General features: G+C 44.9%; 1 protein-coding gene across 1 annotated transcript in view; it reads right to left on the bottom strand.

Moving 5' to 3' along the window:
- Positions 1-21,529, bottom strand: part of LOC115324175 (U8-agatoxin-Ao1a) — a 153,991-nt gene extending 132,462 nt beyond the window's left edge. The window contains exon 1 of the mRNA XM_042293355.1: positions 21,321-21,529. The gene's annotated coding sequence lies outside the window, so the exon portion shown is untranslated. The remainder of the gene's footprint in view (positions 1-21,320) is intronic.
- Positions 21,530-22,942: the final 1,413 nt, after the last annotated feature.

Here is a 22,942-nt window from a genome sequence, read left to right as displayed (position 1 = left end):
CCGACTTCTACAACTCGAAAGAGCCAATCAAGCAGTGTCAAAAATGCATCGTCATGGCATTAGTAGTATGTGTGCAGATGACAGGCTAAACCAATCACGTACAGTGAACGCGCCGTGATCCTGCGCTTTTACCCTTGCGAGATTGGTATAAGCGGTGAGAACAAACACCACTGTAGCGACGGCTAACTTTTCGGACAGTGAAATCAGTAGGCGGCCTCCTTAGCGTTGCAGGCTAACATCTGGTGCTTGTCATCCTAACTTATAGACAATTGCAAGCATGGCGCCACAAGTGGTGCCCCATCCGTGCAAGCGCGTGCAACGCGCGGGTGAACGTAGCTTTGGCAAGCTCGTCATCTCACGGGCGCGCCTGCTCGAGCAAAAACATGGCGGCGGCCAGTCGCCCAGCTTGCAATCGTCTATAGATAACGAAAATCGCTCGCAATGGCGCAGAAGTTGACTCTAGGTGTATATATATATACATATGATGTATCCTCAGACGAAATGTTCCCTGGGATTCGGCGCACAGAGGTCCTTGCAGCCACTCACGAAGCGCGATCAGAGTGGTGGTTCATTAACCTAACCATCCGCTTCCGTAAGATGCGGCACAAAGGAAGACCTTTGGGACCATGTGCGCGGTTCATTACCTATACATTCCCCAGCTTTCCCATTAGCGACGTTTCTTTGCCTCTTTAATCTATTATTCGGGAGGTTATTTCTATGCTATCGTCTTCGATGCTTACGTTTCGGTAGAAACGTAAGCATCGAATAAGAAAACACCCTAAATGGAACGGAGGGGAAAGCCTAACGGACGATGACCATAAAGCGAAGGTTGAGACAGGTTATCGAGCAATAACCATCTAAAGATCCTTTCACGAAGAAATTGTCCTTACTAAAGTGTGATTCGTTTATCACCCCAAACAGCCACCTTACACCTCTACTAGCCATCGCTGTCTCAGGAGGTTGTAACTGTACGCGGTTTTAATTTACGTTGTTACGATTCTTGTGCTCGATTCAGTTTCTGTGCGTCAAAGCTTTGTATTACGTTCGCCAACTTTGTACTGTACTGTCCCACCCAGCTCTCAGTGTGACATAAATTAAAATACCGCCGAAAGAAGCATACAAAATCAAACACTACGCCTCAACTGTACATTTGTGTGCAACAACTGACAATGGATCCTTAATCACGAGGATCGAGCGGCGTACTGTATAGTCTTCTCTCATTAAAAAAAAAAGTTTCGGAAAAAACTTATCTTTAAAAACTAACAAAGAAAAATCGGTTATCTTAATGCTCAACGCACAGAGGCGCACAAGGAATGCGGTGGATATTTGTTGTTAACGGATCAATTGTTAAAAAAATTAATTGGCAACGACCTTGATCTCCAAAATTCTATAATGCCTGAAATGTAGTGTTTAAGGTTCGATTGTTGAAATTTATTTAAAAGACATTAAACCGTCGTTTCGAAGTGGGAAGAACAGCCTTTATTTTTATGAATTTCGCCGATGCATTGAGGGGAGAACAGGGTACATAGTTCACGTGACACCCCTTTCCCCGCAACATTTAGTGGGGAAAATTAATTGGGGTATGTGTGACGTCTATTTTCTTCGCTAAATTTAGCCGGGAAAATAAAGGTGTTTAGCTCAAATGAGGTCGATTTACCCGCCACATTTAGCAGGGAAAACTGAATTGGTGCTTAGGTCGCGTGACGTCATTTAATGTTACGTCCATTTTACCGCTAAATATAGCGGGAAAACAGAATTGGTGCATGTAGGTTACAGGACGCCAGGTAACGTGACATCAATTCACCGCAAGATTTAGCGGGAAAAGCAAATTGGTGTATATGTCGCGTAACCTCGGGTCACGCTACGTCAATTTGCCCGCTAAATTTAGCGGGGAAAATGAATCGGTGTGCAGGTCATGTGAAGTAACGTCACGTGAGATCAATTTTCCCACTGACGTTGGTGGAGGAAGTGAATTGGTACATACATCATCAGACGTAAAATCACGTGAACTAAACACCAGCTTGGTTTTCCGGATAAATTTAGCGCGAAACGCGTAAAAGAATTGGCGAAGGGACAAAATTTGGGGATTGGGGGGGGGGGGGGGGGGGGGAATTGTTAAAAAGCACTTTTAAAAAGAAAGGCACTGTGATAGCAGAGAAATAATGCGTACGTACCAAGTGCGGTAATTACGCCCTTTGGTTGGCGGCGTTTTTATCTGCTAATGTAAGCATTCTATTGGCTGCAGAAAGATAACAAAACGCCCGGCGTTCCTTAGATTGTCAGTGACTCCTAATGCGCACATCTAGGCCGAAAATAATAATAATAATGAAAAAAGGTAACACAACGCAGACTTTTGGAAAGACTGAGCCCAAAACAAAGATACCCTCGGTTTGTACTCCTTCTAAGTGGAAAAATATCGCTGTAATCGAACACAACCTTGTCATCTCCAGCCGAAACAAATATTTATTCGAAGAAGAAAGAAAGCCGCATATCGTTTCACATCTGCCTTCCCCCGCCTCTGCACCTTTGCGCGTGTTTTAGCTTCATTTAAAATCATCTTTCATGACTACATCGAGGGATAACGCAATGCGAGTCCACTAAGGCATCTTGTTCACCTTCTTCTGTGGAGATGTATTCATGTAGTTTGGGGCCGCGCTGAGCCTCCCCATTCTTGTGTTCACTCCTTGGAAAAGATCAAAGGGAAGACAAATTGCATCTAGGCAGACGAAGAAGCACCAAACAGGCTCTCTGGACTCGATGGAAGAACGTCGTAAATAAGGGAAAGAGGTTGCCGAGTCTGCCCGTAGCAATATCATTGGGACATCCGCTGGGATCTTCGCATTTGAAAACTTTCGCACGCTTGAAAGCTATTTGTCATTGTTATTATATATTCTATTGTCTGGCCAAGGTCGTGTAGGAAAAAGTGGAAGAAAAAAAAAGATTGCAGTGCCGTTTCTTAAAAAAGAAGAGCGATCCTTTTGGATCGCCCAAGTGGTGCGATATGGAAGACAGCGACGGCTCACATCAGTCTGAGATGCGGCTCAGAATTCTCGTACCCTGATGCGACGGCATTGGTGGACATACCGCGCACTTCTTTCGTAATTTGTCATGGGAGTTAATTTTCCCACGTGAGTGATATAAGGTGAAAGAATATTAATAAAATAAATTATATATATGTATATGCCTGTTTCCTGCGGAAATGAATTTTTGAGCAACTAAAAAATGCACCCGGAAAATTCGTTTTGACGCCTGCTTGAGGTCGTAACTTACATATGGTCACAAGAAATAAACCGGCGAGCATCTGCACAAATTGAGTTTGACTAGTATTACCTAGCCGACAACGTCTGCCCCGTTTTCTTCTCTAATATCATCACTGGATTGCTAGATGCACAGGAGTGAATCATTTTAACAGGCCGGCAACTTACACCACCTGGCACCTACCCTGCTTTTTTTTTGTTTGTTTGTTTTTCTTTTCTTTTTTTTACTTTTTAGGAGTTAATATTAGTCTAATGTACAAAACATTAGGGTTGAATTTTTCTAATTGTGATAGTTTTAACAAAACGAGATCGATGTAGTGGAGGTGCCTCTTTGCAAACGGGTACGCGCTCCAAGGAATCGACAGAGAAAAATAAGAAAACCATACAAATCGTTCTCCCGACTATTGCCATCAGTCAGATAACCCCTACTTTGTTATCTCCACCTTCTTTACGTCAATTGGTTTCTCGTTATTATTAAACCCACATGTTTCTACTGAATCAGGCGCGCCTTATCGCGTATCAATATCGCGAATACGCAGAGTCACGTAGCTCTTGTCTGTGCAACTATGAATAGGTTTCCAACGCTATAATAAGTGGCAGCTTAACGAATGGGAGCGTGGCGTGCCTAGAAGGCCTTAACATCGATGCGCAGCGAATGAACTCGCGACATTTGCCGATAAGAATGGTTAAGAATGAATTAAGGTGTTTTAAAACTTATTTAAATTAGACTGACCACGTACACAACGTGCGAATACAAATGCCCACATATTTTGGTGTAATGTACCGGTTAGAACACATTTTACGGCTGAGTATAAAAGAACAGTTTTATTCCACTACACCACACTCCCATCTTGTGTACTGCAATCTTGTCTGGGATACGTGCTAGAAGACTGCTTCAGATTGACTTCTCTCGCTTGAAAAAAAAATGCCTTAGGAACAATGTTGTTGTTTTTGTTTTTTGTTTGTTGTAAAACTTTCGCTGATGATTGCTCATATAAGATACTCAGCGTTTTACCCTTTAGTTATTCTCATCTGCAATACAATTAAATACGACTTTACTTTTTTGAGACGGAAATACCTAACCACGAAAATGCAGCATACAACCTGTGTACCGTATTTCTAGTGGGGTCTATTTCAGGCAAGCTATGGTACTAAAACCACTGATAAGAAAATTACAGGCTTACGCAATGTGCACCCTCCATTAGTTGAATGTGCCCACGAAAAAAACCGTCTATCATATAAAAAAGGCGGTAAACTATCTTCTTTTTCCTTTCCACCAACGCTTTATTTTACCTGGTAGAACGACTCATTATTATCCAAATGTAACACGCAAATGTTGATATAGTTCATCGTTGTAAAATCTTCCACTTGTTTTTCCCTGACTCTAACATATGGGTTTTGAGTTTCACATCAGTGGTATGGTTCATTATTTGATCTGATGGCTACCGTTGCATTTTCATTGTTCAAAATACATGTGTAAATATATTGTGTGTAATAAGTTTTTCTGCTTAGCTGTTTGATGAGCAAACTCGGGGTGATTGCCTTCTCAGGAGACATAATGGTCTCCTTTTGCCCCACCTCGCGGACATATTGTATTTCTGCATTTGTGTCGTAATAAACTTTGACTTTGACTTTGAGGAGAGTTAACATTTGAATCCACCCATTGAGTGACTCAAGCTGTCCCCGATTGTAGATATCATCAAGTTTCTGCGTACTTGCAATTTGGGTAATGTAAGGTACACACAAACGATGACGTACTAGGCGGGCCTTGTCTTCTAGTTCGTCCGACAACCCTGTCCTCCAAGGCTGAAGCAGGCTAGAGTTTCGCAGGCGTGATCGATCGTTGCGATGTTGCTAACGTTTCTACGACAAGTGTTTGCTACTCAAATCTCCTCCTTTAAAAAAAAAAAGAAAAAAAAAAAGAGTGAGAAGCATTTTGTGATAGGTCAGATTTCTTCCGATTCCAGACAGATTCCAATTATGTCTCCTGGTTGGGCAATTTCGAGGAATACCGTGGAAGAAGGAACGGTTTTCAGGCTGGCAGGTATCGGGTTCCAGCACACGTGTGCTATCTCCTCGAAGGTCCTGAGCTTTAACGAATAGTTCCCTCCACTTGCAAAACTAGTTCGGGCTGGGTAACGGCGAAACGCAATATATCCCATCGCTTGTAAAGGACGAAGCAATCATTCTTGTCTAGACAAAATCCCTTGCAAGTGGACAAAAAAAAGCCTACACATTACGAAAACAATATATAAGCCCTGTATGTTCTGCGATAATCACCAGGCTTCTGAACTCTTACTATTGCTTCTAGTGTCATTGTTCTGATGAACCAAAAACCCCGCGCCTCTATAGACCAACACGCACTCTACAAAGATATCCACCTTTGATTCCACCAGGGGTGGGCACTGCGCATGTGCGGAAAAGAGACGTGAAGTGAAACACTGGCGCATGCTCCAGCCTCACCGATAGCAGCGCCACCACAGTGGCATTACGTCACTGTCAGGGCCGGGTTTTGATGTATACTACCTGCAAGTTCGACTCCTTTTTCCGCAGCTGGTGCGTTTGTTTATCCCCCCCCCTCCCCAAATGAGCCCACGTGCTTTTGTTTACCCCCGAATCCAACCAATCACGGCGCGCGCCCAGCTGCCTCGTAATCGCGAGTTCCCTGGGCGTTCTCTATGTTGCTCTTTGTTTGACGTGCTCCTCCTTGCCTTCTGAAGCGTGAAAGACGCATTTCAAAACACTTGCTCGCCGTATATAAATCTACAAAAAGAATTAAAAAAGAGCCTGCAAGTTTATTTTTCTGCTGTACACGGAGACAGCCAATCGCGGCGAACGATACAAAAATCCACGATTGACGAAGCTTCTAACACAATTTGATTTTTTTTTTAAAAATCGATCTACGCGGGGACAATGAGTAGGTGAAACGTAACGCTCATCAATTTTTTTGGGCACATCGTACTTTTTAGACGCAATCGTATTATGAAGTTGGTCATTCGCTGGGATCTTACGTAAGAGAGTAAAACTGCGAGACTAGGGAGTACGATGGTCGACACGACAATTGTCTGTAGAATGATTTTCATCTTCCTAGTCTCGTCGTTTTAGTCTATTATGTTCAGCCATCGCCAGCTCCTTGGCACAATAACTTTCACATCCATTTATTGACCCCCTATTCTATAAAAAAAAGTGAATTCAATTTTTTTTTTTCTGGAGTTCAGAGCGGCGAATTGCGAGGCACCAATAGGCTTCGAGCTCAGACTCAGTCACACCCGAAACTGCGCTTTGCGCATCAGTGATTCTTAAACAATGAATCGCTCTCATTAGCTCTCATGAAAATCTAATGTAAACCGGTGAGCCGTGTTCAGCGATCCGAAGAGAGTTTCCTTGATCCAGGGGTATAAAACGACGTGGGGGAACCTCGTAAAAACACAACGAAAAAGGTATAGTTTTTATTCCCTTATGTTTTCTTGATCTTGAAGTCAGCAACAAACTCTTGTCGAGCCGAGCCCGCTTTCAGCTTAGAATTATTTCCGGCATTCACGTAGCTTTTTTTATATTTTGAATTTTCAAATGGATGATCATGTGCGCATAGAGTGGCGGATTTAGTATTTGTTCCGATGCTAAATGTTTGTTTTTATTCCCCTTAAACAAGAAATTATTAACTTATTACTTTCGCAGTTTCCCTCAGTAAGCTACGTACCCTTTCAGTTGCCTTGTGTTCCGATCATTTCCCCCGCGCCTGACGCCCATTGGGATTGACTAACTTCCGGTTGTATAAACATGCACACAACACAATTACCACATTGAAGGTATATGCGTCTTACAAAATTAGTTGGGCTGACGGTCCAAGTAACCAGATAAGTCCTGCTTCGCGCCTAAATGTTTCCGTCTTCATAATTTACCATTAAATAATCAGTAGACACGCACACGCGTGACATTGATTAACCTCGTTAATTGTAAAAAAAAAAACGAAGTACAGTATGTTGCGAGCAAATCAAGCTGGTGGATCCAATATACACAATGATTGATTTTTTCTTTTTTTTCCATTTATAATCGTCGGACCGAAAAAGCTTTTTTTTCTCCTTAGAGCGGGTGTTCTCCAGATGGCATAGTCGTATCTTTCCACAGGAAAAAAGAAAGTATGGCCGTGACTAAGCGCTTTCAAGATTTTTATCTGGAGTATATTTTATTTACAAAAACAAAAACCAGTGTTGGCGGAAACGCAGTTACTTTTTCCGTAACGTAGTAACCTACTCGTTACTTTCCTTTTCAAAACAATAACAAATGACGTACCAACGAGTAACGTCTTCTTCCAGAGACTTAAAATAAAAAAAAAAAATTGCGTGTGTTTTAGTTGCGAAGTTATAGGATTTCTTGCCTTCATTCACCATACCTTCAAAATTTTGCCTCTCTTTTCCCCGCGCTCCTAATGATGTTAATTAAGTTTTCGCATGGGCATAGTGATTCATGGTATACAGCACTTATGCACACCTATAATGTCAAAAAATCAAAACGTTTTCATTTGTAGACAAAAAGTAACGTTGCTTACTTTTTTTTTTTAATTTGTAACTGTAGCGGTAACACCTTCCATTTATTTTAATATAACGTAGGTCAGAAATCCATTCCTTTTATTTGCAAGTAACGAGTAACGTCTTCCGTTACTCTTTTTTTCGATAACGACTACAACGCTGTCAAAGAACAGACAATACTCTTCTCAAAGTTTCGGTGCCAATCAAAAACAAATCCTGGAAAAAAGCTCACCGGACAAAAGCTCACCGGACACAAGCTCACCGGACAGAAGCTCACCCATTGTTTCACAGACCTGGACAAAAGCTCACCAGGAGAACATTTCATGTTGACGTTAACACGTGTGCGGACAACATAGGTGCATGCGTGCGACACTAAAATGCAACGATAAATTCAATCTGACAAGCGCACGGTTTGTTGCTTAAAGTAGAAACAAGTTTATTTACCGATTCGTTAGAGGCGGATGCAGTTCGCCACTAGCTCCAGCAGCCTTGGTAGATCTGAGAATCTGGGTGTGCCTGTCATCTCTCAAAGGTATTTTTCACACGATTCTGCAGGCGCAATGTGGGTTTTCGCACCAGCTTCTCTGCGGGTTGACCTCTGCGGGCTTGTGGCAATACCGTGGCAACGCACGCCTGATTTGCCTCTGGGCATTCAATCAGCATCCAGACGCTTGGATGGGCGTGGCCGACAATTGCTTTTGGAGCCCGGTATTTTCTCCTGGGTGCCGCCGCCAAAGGAGTAGAAGCATAACGGAAGGCGCCGTTGACATACGTGCAATCAAAGCAGTCCAGCAGGACACCGATGTCACCGTAAGACTTTTCCCTGATGTAGGTTAGTCCCTTGGGGCGCAAGCCGTGGTGGAAGGAACGCGAGCCTATCAAAATCCCGCACAGCCTTCTAAATTGGTCATTTGTCCATAAAGCCACACTCCCGTTCCTTGAAAACATTTTCAAAACTTTGCAACTCAATGGTTCGTACATTACAGTTTTGCTACAGTTTCCTTTTCACAGCACCCTAAGATAATCCTTGATTTCAAATACATTTACGAAGCCCAATGACGGAATGAATTTAATTTTCCTAGCCACTCACTTCAAATATTACCCTGAACCCCAAGAAAGCCCTTGCATTATTAATGCACAAACATTGTGCCTAACCTTCTTGTGCGCGCTTAGCGTGACATATGCACAATGAACAGCGAGGTCGACAAAAGATGACTTCGCTTCTTGAGTCACTCTTCGGGTTCGGAAGCTACGGTTCACAAAGTTTGTTGGGCGTGACACAACGGTGCTCCGGCATAGCTTGAGTCAAGCAAGCTTGATCTTTATCAGCGCCACTCAGTTTCCGTGACCGAAATTTTGATCCCAAATTGTTTCTTCTCTGTCTGTTATGGCTTATCTGTCGACACCTTTGCATGCGATGGGATGCCAGTTCTCCTAAAAATGGAGCAACGTCCATCGCGTCCGCACTTTATCCCAGCCCATGTATCGCACGGGGTCGCAAAAAGAAAAATAATGAGGTGAGCTTTTGTCCGGGTCTCTGAAAAAACGGGTGAGCTTTTGTCCGGTGAGCTTCTGTCCGGTGAGCGTTTGTACGGTGAGCTTTTGTCCGGTTACTATCAAGAGCACCTCCGGTAGTGTCGGTAACGACATACTCACGATGAAAGTGTTCAACGATCAATTAACCCTCTTTGTATGGAAACGCTTTTTTTTATATAGTTGCGGCACTTGCAACAATGCTCCTCCGCAGATAAGTCTCCTGGTATTTTCCTTCAAACACTTACGGGCCTTACACTTTAAGAAATCTGAAGTGTTGGCTCTCTCGCACAGCATTTGGGAGAGCCAATCGCTGCAATCTAAGGGGGACACTCGACGAATGACGGAGCTCGTAATATGTCTGGACCTCTAAACTCGTCAAGCACAAAGTTGGGGCCAAAGTTGACGGAGCGCTACGATTGGCCTATCACGGCGATGACTTCGCGCTTTTTTTTCGCCGACGTCCAATCGGCGCGCTCCGCGAAGTTTCTGCTCCAACTTTGTGTTTAACGAGTTCAGGGCCCCTGGATAAAAAAATTGTCGTCGCTTTGCGTTGAGTATGGTAAACGTCATGTTCAGTGCCACAGCGCATATAGAGTTTTTTTAAGTTTAAACATTTTGGCGGTTCCGTCGTTCATCGTGTGCCCTCCGTAGATTGCAATGATTGGCTATCGCAAGTGAGTTGCTGGAGAGTTGACGCTTCAGATTCTCAGATTACTCTGAAAACTATTCGTCAAACTCTTGCAAAAATAGAATATCGCAGACACAGACTCGCGTAAACACAAATAAAAAGTCCCAGCTTCCTATTTAGTGACAGCCTTACTACGACAAGAGATTCGCTTTGTCTCTTGGTTATTGAAGTGTATCGAAGTTCGAAGTACGCCATTTCGTGCGTAGTATTGGTTTTTATTTGCCCAAAATTAATATATTTTTTTAATTGAATACGGTTTACGACAGAAAGAAAGGAAGCAGACAGGTAGCTAAAAGAAGCTTTCTTTACTCGCAAATCAAATCGAGTCAAGTAAAAAAAATATATACCATTAATATTATATTTATGCAAGTTGTTAGTTAGTAAGATATTTATTCAGCTAGGGGTTCCAAAGTTTAGAAAAAAAGAGACTGAAGGGGACCCCTCGGTAATAATTTATTATTTAGCGAACAAAAAGTTGGCCCATTATTTGACATCAACAAAAAGAAACGAACATTGTTAATAAAGGAGAACAATGCTACACAAGGCAAAGTATAAATATGACTGTTTTCTTGTTTTTTGTTTTTTGTTTTTTCAAATGGCGTGTTATCTTGTAGTTGTTGCGCCTATTGTCACAGTCCGCCATTGTGTGGGAACGTACTTTGATCATGTCTAGGCGTCTGTGAGTACGGCTTCTGGCCGCCGCCATCTTTCCATTTGTGCGGGTAGATCGTCTGATAGTCAAGCATTGCTCAGACGTAGCCCCGATTTCCAGAATGGCGCTTGAACAAAGCGTTTTCCATTCACGGCCTGCAAGTTCGTCTGCTTCTTGCTCAGGGGTGGCGAGGATGGCAGAACGCCGAGCTCTTATTGGCTGATTGAAAAAAAAGTAGTGGTTAGACCTCGAGGCAACTCTAACAGTGAGATCTACCCACTATCGTTTCAATGATAGCCAATCAGAGCACGGCGTCGTCCTGACGTCACCGCAACTCCTGCGCAAGAAGTAGACGACTTTCTCTCCGCATAGGATACAAGGGCTGCGTCAACCTACGGCGTGAGCTCGGCCCTGCTCGTTCGTTCGCCGAACGAGCTCGGCTCTGCTCGTTCGGCGACAACTCGGATTGGATGAAACGTTCCGTGCCCAAGCAACGGCGACCGCCAAGGTTGTTTGACGAGTTTTTAAAGGTTCCATTGTTGCGCATAGATGATAAAAAGAATTATTGAGCAGCAAGACACAAAAATGCCAGAAAGAACGGGACCCCCCCGCCCCCCTCACCATTTTTTTCCAGCAATGTACTCGGCAAGAACCAGGACGAGACAAGAGACCGAAACCAGAAAACATGTGCTGTATGTCGGGTGTCCAACACACCTAATGAGAAAATATTGAGCTGTTCCGGGGCACCGCCGTTCCCGGCCGTAACTTCGCGACGGGAGGAGGCGTCATCCCGTTAGCGCCTGTTTTTTTGCCCGGGGGGGGGGGGGGGGGGGGGGGGGGGGGGGGGGGCGACGGCATCTACATGATGACGGCGGGGATGCGTGCACGAGATTCGATTACGCGGCGCCTATTAGGTGACAGCTTCCAGAGGTAATGGCTTCGCGATTTGCACGTCAGCAAGCCCGGCGACGACCCCTGGGTAACAGCGAGCGCCCCGGGGAACGGCGGGCGCGTCGGACATGCAGACGCCGAACGGACTTTCGACTAATCAAGGGTGGAGATGGGTCGTCAAGTTGGCGTCTGCGACGATGGAGTTGATTCTAAGCCAAAAGCAAAACACTATCGCGCCTTTCATTCGCGGGGATGGTGGGTAGACCTGTCGTCGAATATGCGTCCGTTCGAGTTCCCGGAAGTCTATTATGTTTCGTGGAGTCCCAATAACCTGAGAAACGCAGCGGGTGACGATTCATAATAATATCATTATCCCCGGCAACCGATGACACTACGGCATCAGGCGATAAGAACGGTAAAGAACGAATCAAAAAGTAAGAGCCGGGGAACACAAGGAGCCACGCCTTGCAATTCTTGAGATGTAGGTGACTTTAATCATTAGCGCAGATAACGTCTATGGATATCACAAAGACACTGATGGCTTAAAAAAAAGCTGGAAGTGACTCATTAATTTATCTCTTCTTTATTCGCAATTGGTTCTTCCGTTTCGTTATCGGCTAATGACGCAATCGCAATGTCTGTGGAGTAGGTAAAAAATATCAGCGTTTCTTATTAAGCTCTCAGGAACTGTATACTTCTAAAAAAAAAAGTCTGAACTCACGTTTGTGGGCAACACTGCAACAGCCATTCACGAGAAAATAATAGAAAGATCCCAGCGAATAGTGGTGTTCCAAACGATTCGATCAGAATTGCGCGATGCTTGCAGAGACGATGGCTGAGTTTACCATGGATGAGCCCGAGACAGATGGACGGCAGAATCGTCCAATCCGACGTCCGATCCGACAGTCCGAACGCCGCTCCGAATTGCCGCACGTGACAGTTTGAGACACACGCTTCCGACCTTGCATGCGACACGACGATCCGTTCGGCTCCGCCCAGGAGATCCAAGAGCTCCAGCGGAGGTCCGCGTCCTATACAGATCTCTGATCCCAGATTAACGGTTCAGCACGCACGAGCGAAGTTAGCAGCTCGTTCTCGCTAGCGCGTGCATTCTTTGCTGCGGAGATATTTCTCGAATGTGTCAGCGAGATTCCCGCGTCCGGCTACCCGTCGCCCGTCCCGTTTTCGTGTTCGTCTCGCCAGACCCAGCACGTCATCATGACTTTCGCGCTAGCTGTGCTGTCATTGGCTGGACACTTCCGACAGTCCGTCCGCCGTGTGAAACTATCTGGCACATTGGACGCACGCCGGAGCGCCGATCCGTCCTCTGAAGCGACCAAATTTTTCGGATCAGGCAGTCGTATTGCCGGATCGGACGTCGGATCCGATGGATTTTTTTAGCTCATGTGTCTCGCGCTATACACCCAGCCTCCCTGCTTTTTTTCCTCGTCTACCCAATCACAATCGTCGTATCTTGGTTTGATGCGCTACGGTCGAAACAATGTACCCGCGGGTCACGAATGAGGTAAATATGTGTTGCGCACACTCGTTGTCCAGACGGGATTTTCACGCGTTTGTTAAAGACATTCTTTATTTATATCTACCTTGAGTGATATGCATTTCCTGCACGCTTGCGTCTAGCTGACCAGTGTAGGAATGGGAGGGCTAGTCGAGATACACATTGCAGATTTATTTCCTCAGACCCTCGATGAGGGCTGACGAAAAGCATGGTTAAAGACAACGACAGAGTGCTGCAGGTCAGATATATGTAACGAGCGCGCTACCGTACACTCATCCTGTCAAAAAGAGATAGAGTCTAGTTGCACGCTACAAACAGAAGATACAAAGGTTAGACACCAGGAAATGCAACTGGCCGCAGAATTGGATCAATTTATAGTTGCAGTTTCACGAATGCGCCATATCGCTCAGAGATGGGACGACTATGATGGAGTAGGACAAAAAACAAGAGCGGAGAGGAGTGGGTTGGGATATAAGTGCGAGCGCAATTCCAGTCGATGACATATCGCATTCATGGAAAACACGACTTGACTTATGCATGCGCCAAGAGCGAGTGCGAAATGAGAAAACCCGGTGCCGAAATCTGAAAATATATCTGTAACTTGTTCGTCCTGGTCCAATAATAACGTACAGACTACGACGACCTCAAGGCTTCAAGTTTTTTTTTTTATATTTATGTTTTATAAACGCAAGAATCCTCGTGTGAGGTGGTTATGAGTTGGCGGCAAGAAACAACACGGAATCCAAGTTTCAGTGAAACATTAACTTAGCTTAAGCGTTCCTTTTCCTCTATCATCTATGTTCAAGTAGAAATGTTTAATGTGAAGAAAGAATGAAAATATTGTAAAAATGTCCCACTTCGGCATCACACTTTATTAGATCTTGGCGTTCCCACGCCACTACTAGTACCATATTCAAAGATAGAATGAGAACAACAGGGAGGAGCTTCTGTTGCCCCGCCTCCAGAGCGATCTTCCTACCTTCGATAGAGCTCTGCGGCTTCTCGCGCGCCTCGCGCGTTTACGCTCAGTCAAAGCACGGTGGAAGGCAGCAAGCGCGCGCCCTGTATGCCGGGCGTTCGAAAGAAACGCCGCTCCGTTGTCAGCTCGTCGGTGACTATCGGCGACTCGCGCGATCGAAAGCGTCGCTGTGGTTGACCTTCCACGATTGGCCGAATGCTGACTATTAGCGGCGAGATGTTTTGGTGGCGTCCTCCCATGGCTGCCTTTCGTGACGTCATTACATTGCGAACAACAAGTTCGATGGTGTTTGCAATGAGCATTATGAAGGCTTGAAATCGTTACCCACTTAAAGCGACACTGCCAACACCATCAAAATTCAAGCTCTTACATTCATCTTATTTTCGTCGATGAGAAATCCTTTCCTGACGTCATAGTCAGCATTCGGCCAATCATGGCCGGCCGACCACAGTGACGCTTTCGGTCGCGCACGTCGCCAATGCGGAGGGCAAGTTCGTCTGCTTCTTGCGCAGGGGGGTAGCGGTGACATCAGAACGCCGAGCCCTGATTGGCTGATCGCGACCCCCTCTCTGAGCGTCGTCTGCTCCTTTGCAACGTCGTCTGCTCGCAACGTCGTCCGCGTCTGTCTTACCTTTCCTGCGACTTTCGGAAGGCCAGATTCACGAAACGATCCTACGCCAAAAATGTGCGTAAGACAAAACCTAAGAACAAATTCGTATTCACGAAACGAAATTTTCGTAAGTTTTGCGCAGGTTACGACGAAATCCTACGACAGCTCCGAAGTTCGCACTTCTTAGCATGGCCGACAGGGTCGCGGTCGCTACGACCCACGGACGTTTATTTCTCTACGTGCGCTTCTCACCCGTCCCGACTTCAAGCAGCAAGAAAAAAGTGAAAAGTACTTGAAACAGACCACGACGAACAAGAACGCTAAATCCGCAAACACCCGGGAAAAGCTCCAGCGGCCACGATTCCACCGAACGCGACCAAGCGAGCTTCAGCGGTTAGGCCTAGCAGGCACTCCGCGACTCGGCGACCGTCTGCTCGCGACCGGCTGGCGTGCTAAATGGAATATGCCCGCGCGACCCTTGTGAACCCTTCCCGTATTATACTTTGATCGCTGACCTCTATTTTAGATTAAGAGGTCAATTTCTTCCTCTTGTTGTCTCCTTGTTTCCCGAGGCAACGGTGACTCTCGCCGGTGAAAAAGCGGTGAATCTCCGACAGACGCAGGAAAGGTAAAGCAGCCATCGCTTACGTAAAGCAGACGACGTTAACTGCGTCAACCCGCCGACGCCGTTAAAGAATGAGGGGTCTCGCCGCACACGAAAGGAGGGGGAAAGTATTTGGGAGGGAACTTTCGGACACTAACCACCCTCACTCTCGGTTCTTAGCAAACAAACCTCGGCGCCTCGGGACACCTCACCAGTGAGTCCTTTGACTCCCCTCCTTGATGCGCGTCTGCTAGTTGTTAGACAAAAACAACGTACCGCTCAAGTTATTTCGTCTGCTTTCTCTGAAAGGCGAAGTCGAGCTCGCTCGTAAAGTCGCAGGAAAGGTAAGACAGCGCAGACTATGTTGCGAGCAGACGACGTTGCAAAGGAGCAGACGACGCTGAGATAGGGGGTCGCGATCAGCCAATTAGGGCTTGGCGTTCTGACGTCACCACTACTTCCTTTCTCATGCGCAGAAGACGACAATGAGCCCACTTGCGAGGCGTATGGCGTAAGTCATCGCCGGATATAAGAGCACTGTAAGAAATTCCATTTCGACGGTGTTGGTAGTACTAGTTTCAGAGCGCAATGATTTCGAGCTTCCACCGTACTCATTACAAACACCATCCATATTGCTGTTCGCAAAGTATTGACGGCACGAGAGGTAAATATACGAGGGCGCCATAAAAACATCTCTCCGCTAATGGCGGATATATCGACCCTAACAAAAATAAAAGGAAAGTATTGAAATACTAATAGCGGCGAGATGTTTTACTGGCGCCCTCCTATGGTTACCTTTCATGACGTCATTACCTTGCGAACAACAAGTTCGATGGTGTTTGTAAGTGGCATGGTGGAAGCTTGAAATCATTGCGCTCTTAAAGCAACACTGCCAACACCGTCGATATTTGAGTTCTTCCATCCCTCTTATTTCCGTCGATGAGGGATCCTTTGCTGACGTCATAGTCAGCATTCGGCCAATGGTGGAAGGCCGACCACGGCGACGCTTTCGATCGCGCACGTCGCCAATAGCCCTCCCCCACACCCACCTGAACGCGGCTCTCCTATCTACAACATTCAAATCTATAAATGAAGGAGAGTCCCCTAACTACCCCTACTCCGCTTGTGGTTTCACTCGGGTGAAAGGTAAATGCCGAGACGAAAAAGTGAAAAACCCTGATGAGCATTGAAATCATAATGAAGTCCAAATCTTCTCTATCGTTGAAGAGGAAAGAATTTAATCATGCAGATTCGTAGCGAGATTTATTCATAAAATTGGGCGCGAACGATCGGAGGAAAATCTATCTTTGTAGTCGTGCTGAAACCTTGAAGAACTGCTGACCTTGACCCGCGGAACATCTTTCGGAGAACTCATATTTGAAAAAAAAAATCATATATATAAAAAAAATCATATATATATATATATATATATATATGATTTTTTTATATATATATGATTTTATATATATATATATATATATATATATGGCGAGATGCAGATATATCTTCAGATATTTCCGCCTCTCAACAAGCTACGCCGACCTCGGAACAAGCCTGGCTGCGTTCAGTTACATTGTTAATACGTATGTCGGTGCTGCAGTCATAGCTTGAGAGCCAAGAAGAATTGCTTGATGACACGCAAAGCACCGCTGCTTTGGTGATAATCGCAATAAAAAAAGACAGAAAAGCACGGGGTTAGTTGAGAGCAGTAGACAGGACAGAATCAATATCGACCAAAACAGCGCCAAGGCCGCGCTGCAAAATGTCTGTTTTATCCGCACTCTGTCATTATAGCTCCAACGATCTACTCAATACCAGTGTCGTAGGCGTTAACCAAAAAAAAAAAAAAAATTAACGAAACACGTTACTCGTTACTTGCAAAATAAAAAAAACGCGTTACCGATCTGCGATACCTCAAAAAGGAACGCGTTACCGTTACCCTTACCGATAAAAAGGGACAAACGTTACTTTTGCGTTACTTTTTATTGACGGTAAGACGGTAAGAGTTTTTGTTGTTGTTGTTTTTTTGCGTCAGCGTTTTTCGACATTGGGACAATGGGCGTGGGTGTTGCGGTTTTTCAAAAGTGATACTTTTTTGCATGGGGAAAAGACGGGCAAACTTTTGAAGGAATGTGGAATACGTGCAATACTTAATGACTTCGCGCCAATATTTTGTTTCAGCTTGGGTGCAGACGAAGTCAACGCTACGGGCTAATAGAACCAATCAAACAGCGTCAAAAGTGCAAGTCAGGAGTCATGTTTTGTTTATGATCGGTTTAGGGGTGATGGAACATGTACACAAACATGACAAACACCATGATGGCACCCTTTTGACGATGTCTAATCGTTCACATCATCTCATTTACTATTGCAGTGTTCGCAATAATTGTTTCGTTGTGAATGAATTATGGTGTACCACTGGTTAGGCGTTTAGCTGTTGCCGGGACTCCTCAACTCAAGAATAAATAAATCCCGTAGCGTCGGTTGCGTATAGACTTCAGGTAAAACGAAGTGTAGAGGCACAAAAAAAAAATGTAAGTGTACTTCTTTTAGTTCTTTGCAAGAATGTGTAGCGAGTAACCTAATTACCTTACCCGTTACTTGAAATAACTAACGTAAGTACGTTACCCGCTACTGTTCTTTGAAAAAGTAACAAGTACGTCACTCCGTTACCGAAAAAAGAAACGCGTTACCGGTAACGATGTTACTTGTAACGAGTGACCGGCAACATTGCTCAGTGCACATGCCAGTTTTGTCTGCATTGATGAATATCAGCGGTCAAAAGATTGGCATATGTATACAATTACACATGGATATCAACCAATATGTGTGTATTACCCTCTCGTTCTGACCACCGTATATATCAAAAATATCGATTGATATTCTTGATATATAGAAGGCTATCAATCGATATCCTTATATCTTGTCCTTCGCTTTAACCGCATTAACCATGCTTTCAAAATCGGAATTTTTTCACTCTCGCACCGCTGCCGACCACGAGTCGTTTACGCTCAGACAGCAATCCGAATTAAACCAACTTCCCGCATCGTCAGTGTCAATGTCTTGAAACGGTTCATTTAGAACTGCAATGACCAACCATATTTGTTCAAGTAAGTTTTGAATGTTCGTATGTTTACTTTATATTTTGTAGCAATATTGTTCTTATGCTGTATCCCGACTTCTGTTTTGCCCCCTCCCCTCTTTTTTCCTGGCCCTCTGTGTGCTGTAATCAATAAATGAAAAAAAAAGGTGTAGCACAAACATCTGCAGGGGTTCAATGATTACTTCTGACGTAATAAAAAAGTGACAAATTGTGAAAATTGTTGCTGCAATTTGTACAGACCTTACACGCCGGGATTATCAGACTAAAGTTTTAGACGCGTATTATTAAGCAATATTGTGCTGCTAATGCAAGTAACCTTTAATGTATGACTTCGCAAGTCATTTAGTACTATTTATGCAATAATCAAAATGTATCAAATAGGATAAAAACGCAGAAAGAATACAATTTATCGATATCGTAACTGTAATGAGCAGGCAGAACAACACAGAATCGGAACTTTTTTTGAAGACTGACGAGCCGCAAACGTCGGGGGATGCCCAATAATTAAAGGGAATATATATGGAATTTCTCCTTCTTCAGTACCAACAGTTGAATATATAGATATAAGAGTGTTGTCATGTTCTGAAGGACGGAGCCTAATGGGAAAAAGTAAATATTCGTATGTAGACATCTAATAGTGAATGTTGTCCCTCAGTGCCATTCTTTCAGTAGTGAAGATTCTCATCTTAGGGAGGCTTATATCGATTTGGTCGTTCATGGAAGAAAATGTCGACATGGAAGAAAATGTCTTTCAAATATAGTATGGTGTTTGCACGTTATAGACCCTAGGCTAGCAATGCGAGTGCATTGGCAAATTTTTTTAGTTACAGCGTGACCCAATATCGGCACACCTCAAAACCACGCCGACATTACGAAAGTCATTTTCCCATTGTTTTCCCATTTATTAAAAAAAACGTTTGTCAAAGTCTTACACTAAAGTTGTAGCAAGGTAAGGAACGAGCAAAGGTATTTGTACGTTTCTTTTATTTTAAGTGTTATTACGAGTTTAATTTCGTGGTGAGCACCCGGTCATATGCACGTAAGTTAACACACGAATGCGGGAAACTTGCCAACATTGGTATTCAACCATTTGGCATCCGTGCATCGCCGCCAAATGAAGGGCTGTATCGTCTTCTGGAGTTACGTAATCAAGCTTTTCGTGTAATTTGTTTGGAAATTTATGAAATCTTCAACGGGCTGGCACCACATAGCGGACTCGTCAGCACAAAGTTCCAAATTTCGTCCATTTTCTCATATTCGCCATGACATTCTTCTTCCACTATTGCATTGCTTGACGCCCAAAGCTACTACCGTCATGTTTTGGCTTTCACAACTTGAGCGTCGGCCGGTAGTGAACACATTACCGGCACAGATTCGTTTTCATCGCCTTACGAATTTAGTTTTTAGCATGAACACTTATGCTTAGATATGACACTTCAACTCGCTACTGAATAGGCGCTTTGAAGCAAACCTTTTAGTGAGTTTCGATAGATCAATTGAGGTATCTATAGTAACTTAGATGTTGAGAAACTAACGGCAGGGTACCCAAGCCTGAGTGAGTCATTATCGCTTTTCAGCCAATAGGGTCGCAAAATTTGTCATTGAGAACCCTAGAAGAAGGAATCACGATGAAAGGAGCTGGAATAGGATAAGCCGCTCCCCGAGTTTTTTTTTTTAAATTGACATTGACTATACAAGGGTTACACGAAATTGAGATTATTTTTTTTCTTTTAGAACGACCCCTTACTCAAACCAAACGAAATTCACATTAGAAGCGATGTAACACCGTGTTCAGTACAGCTATAATTAAGATATATTACGGGGATAGAAAGAAATATAGGTAAGCTATAATATGATAATAGTGAACCGGTCTCAGAAGAAACTGGCGCGTGACGCAACAGCAACTGTTCTAAATATCATAACCTAGCTCGCAGGCACGACGTACATCGGGACGCGCTCGAACGCTGAGTCAGCAAAAGTGGCACACCGCAAATGGACTCCACAAGTTCGCGACAAGTTGTTGGGAACAGCCCGAACATACCGCACATATACGATTCAAGTGCCGTATTCCGATTAAGATCGTAAACCGCCAACTTTAAATCAAATGACGAGCACACACAATCAGATTTATTTAAGATAATCGCACAAGTAAACACTAATAATTGTATCGTTCTAATAAAAACAACATCACCAATTCCCAGATTTTTTTTCCCGTCTCTTTTCACCATTGCACTTCGCAGAAGTTTCTGCCACTGAGCTCTGGAATATATTAAAAAACAGTGTACTCAGATGCCGAGCGTGGCCTTGTTTTTTAGCCGAGCGGCTAAAAAACAAGCCGGAACGACGGACTCAAATGCTCAGAACAACGCTTTAAGAAATCTGGAGCATCTGCTTTCCCGCAAAGCCCTCAGGACAGCCAATCCCTGTACTCTACGGAAACGAGCTCCGCGATTCTCGAGGCTGATAGTTTTTTTAAACCTAAAAACGCTGTCTGCGCTGTGTAACTGGGTGGAGAACTGGGAAGTAGACGCAGGAGGCTTCTCATAAACCCTAAAAACTCTTTTCTTTTTTTAATTAAGCATGGCATTTTTTTTTTATTTCAAGACGGTTTTTTGTACCGTGATTCAACCTTCTGCGTTCTTGACGGGTTGTGCCTCAATCTCATTCGCTGCGGAACGCTGGTAAGATGACGTCATAAAAAGACACGATGTCTTTCGCAGACAAGATGACTGAATTACCCCCGGACGCGCCTGACTTTTGGTTCGAAAATATGTGCGCTTCGAACACGTCTGCAGTGAGTTTGTGTACGAGCAACGTGACAAAAACACGTCTCCGATAGTGACTGCAGACTGACTGTCTTTTGCATGCTGGAATAAGCGATCTGGCCGCTGCTCAAAGCTGTTGCGGGCAAGAGAGAGAACGATAACAACAAGTGCTCCCCGTCTTCCTCACCGAAAAGCAGAGAGCGGGACGCCGAAAACCAGGAGGGAACCGTCTCGGGACCGCCTCAAAGAAGTCGACTTGAAAACTTGCACTGGGATGTCCGAGGACCCGATTCGTCTCAGCGCCGATCTACACCGCCTGATGCCGAGAATGGGGTGGAGAACGGGGAAGAACGTCTCTTTTCCTCGGGTGGGTTTTCGCAGAGCCCGCCGGTTCCCCTTTTATAGCTCCCCCAGCCTCCCTTTTTAGCTTCCCTAACCGCCCTCTCCCTCCTTAGCGTCGTCCGCGCGTGCGCGGAGCAGGACCGGAAGTGGCGCAGGGCTTCCGCCGCGATCGATGCGGCCACACGCGTGCGCAAGGAAGCCCGAGCTCGTGACGGGACGCGACGCGTTGTTGCGTCTTCCCAGTTGGGACAGAACCCAGAGAGCAGCGTAAAAACACAAGCTAAACGAAACGGGGTTTGGGGAGAGGGGGAGGGGGGGTTCCACGACAGAAAGTGAATTCCGCTTCCGAAAGGTCTATCTTATATGACCAACACACTGTTTACAAACACGTCTGGTGACGTCAGCGGGTTGGATTAGTGTAGAGTCGCCGAGAGCTTAAGAACCGGGGGGGGGGGGGGGGGGGGGGGGGGTGTTACACGCTTCTCGCTTCGTGATTTTCTGCTCGGCGTTCTTGTTGGCAAACGCCGCAGTCCCATTGGCTGAAGGAGGGGTAATGAGATGCACGGGACACGCCACGCCCTGCTGCGTTTCTTGAGCTGTCTGCGAGTGTATAGACGAACGCGTGGAACTGACGTCACGACGCTGCGGCGGCGCTGTCGTTGGCGTTTGAGCAGAAGCTTCACTTTTTGCGAATACGGTTCCTGCGCACGCGTAGAGGCCTAACCATGGTGTGGGAAAACGCGACATTGTTTTGTAAACAACGCGTTGGCCTGTAGACTAACCGACGGTTTAAGAAACGGCGGGCTTGGTTAGTCCCGCAAACATACATCTCGTTATCGGTCTCAAGGCAATGCGACTGTGGCATCGAGGCTTCTTGAAGGAGCCGTTTTTTTATATCCAGTTGCTTTAATCTAAACAGACTCGACCAAAGGGAGCTTTGGTCGAGTCTGTCTAGAGTAACTATGTCCAGGAAATGTAGCTCCCAGATCCCAGTATGGTCGCATTTTGGTTCACTGAATGAGCAGTTTCTCCATTTCCTCTCCATTCTCGGTGAGGTGATGCGAAATCCCGGTGACAGGTTGCTTTATCAAGATATTTCTTGATTGCTGAGCTTTTGTCATCCACGCACCGGCGAAACCAGCGCACATCTTCGCAACGCCAACACGTGCGACGTCGGTGTTAAAAATGATTTTCCAGTATTTAAATGAACATGAACAATAATATCATTGTATGAGATGTGTTTCAATTTTCCTGCTGTCGGGAAGTTGGAGCAGAATAGATGCATCTAATGGTGGGAATGATGCTTACAATGGGTGTGCTAATAATTTAACAAATATATATATTCTGAGCATTTCCCTGTAAACGAGCGTATACACAGTCAAAAAATACTTAAACCGTGGAGTACGCCTGAATTTCGAAAAGAAATTACAATTCGATACAGACTATTTAGATGCTTTCTGAATACTC

This window comes from Ixodes scapularis, unplaced genomic scaffold (genome assembly GCF_016920785.2).
Source record: "Ixodes scapularis isolate PalLabHiFi unplaced genomic scaffold, ASM1692078v2 PGA_scaffold4__175_contigs__length_147842914, whole genome shotgun sequence".
Taxonomy (NCBI): Eukaryota; Metazoa; Arthropoda; class Arachnida; order Ixodida; family Ixodidae; genus Ixodes; species Ixodes scapularis.
This window is presented reverse-complemented; position numbering and strand designations above follow the sequence as displayed.